Source organism: Triticum dicoccoides, chromosome 7A, assembly GCF_002162155.2.
Source record: "Triticum dicoccoides isolate Atlit2015 ecotype Zavitan chromosome 7A, WEW_v2.0, whole genome shotgun sequence".
In the NCBI taxonomy this organism is placed as follows: domain Eukaryota; kingdom Viridiplantae; phylum Streptophyta; class Magnoliopsida; order Poales; family Poaceae; genus Triticum; species Triticum dicoccoides.
The window spans coordinates 55,037,735-55,039,320 of record NC_041392.1 but is presented as its reverse complement, the minus strand read 5'-3'; positions in this window follow the sequence as shown (position 1 = coordinate 55,039,320).

The following is a 1,586-nucleotide window of genomic DNA, read 5'->3' as shown; positions in this document are numbered from 1 at the left end:
CCCCTTCCCTTCCTCAACATGTACCACCTACGCCTATCTTTCCTTCGAGTCAGCAACATGCAATGTCTATCATTTCTCCTTCATCTAAATAGTTCTACATCACAATTCTTTGAATTGAATGGTTTATTCTAACAAATAGGTCGCATATGACACAAACTAAAGAGATGATTGCCAGGAAACCGAACTATAGTAGAGAATATATATGAATAGGAGACTTTGGGAAGGAAGCAAATGTTAATTATACATGAAAGGGCACATTCTTATGGCTTTAAATTTGTGGGACGCAATCTACATTGCAACTTAGTGCTACCTGGTTGACGGTGCTACGGCTGAGGGGTGCTACAGGACACTGGAAGTCAGGCCCATCAGTCCCGCCCAGGACCCCCAAGCTGTTGTACGACCATGGTCTCTGTGACGCCCGGGTAATTATGCTACAGTAGTTCCCTACTAATGATTCCACGTCACCATGATTACTGTTGTTAAACTCGCGTTGATTCGAAACCGGTCCAAATTCAAATTCGAAGTCACGGCAAACAATAAAAGTTTTCAAACAGTCAAACAAAAATGTTGGTAATGTTCCATAAAATCAATAAGTAATTATCTTGTTGAAACCAACCTCATTTGAATTCCCAAAATTTCCCCTGATAATTAATTAAGAGGATCAGCAACATAATATTTGACCTTTTCAATTTCTAAAAATATTTAAAGTTGGCCAAATGCCCTGACACTTTTTGTAGAGCACCACAATATTTCAATGGATTTATGACCCAAGTTTCAACCCTGGAAAAATTCATTTATTACACAAACTAAATACCAAGCCGATGCAAAATGTAAAACAGGAAATAAAAAAGAAAACAAGACAACAAAAAGAGGACCCCCCATCCTACTGGGCCAGTCGGCCCAGGTGGCCGCCAGGCCGGCCCACCCAGAGGTCACCCCTTACCTCTGTTCATTCGAGGCGGGGTGGCCGCCGTTCAACTGCCCGCGGCCAAGGATGGCCACTTAGCGGCCATCCCGCGACGCCCCGGCGCGTACTAGTCCCTCCCCAACCTTGTGTCGAACCCTAACCCTCTCATTCCTCCCCCCTCATGCCTCTTTGCCGATTTGAACCCGAGCACCGTAGCCACACTGTCGTTGCCCGCGCGACCACCGACTTCCCCTCGCCACTTTATAGTGTCCAGCCGCTACGCAGTGTTCGACTACGCCCTCTACGCCAATGAACGTGACCCGGGAGCCATCACCGCGGTGGGATCGTGCCGTCTTCCTCCTCTACATCCCCGTCCCCATCGTCGGAACCCGTCGCCGTCGAGCTCTCCTCCGAGCCCGCTTTGCACGTCTACAGGCTCATTGTGAGCATCTACTCCCTTGCCCTCTCTTTCCTGCCGTCGATTCCCCTCCGTAGGCCTCGCCCGTTGCCGTGCCTCCCGTCGGTACGTGTCGCGCTGCTGCAGACCTCCAACTCCCGCACTCCCTGCGGCTACACCACCCGCCGCGCTCACTTCCCCTCCCTGTGCAGGTTTCTCTCCGCGCTCGCCCGGCCCACGCACCGCCGCGCGCGCCCGCGTGCTTCCCCACCGCGCTTCGCT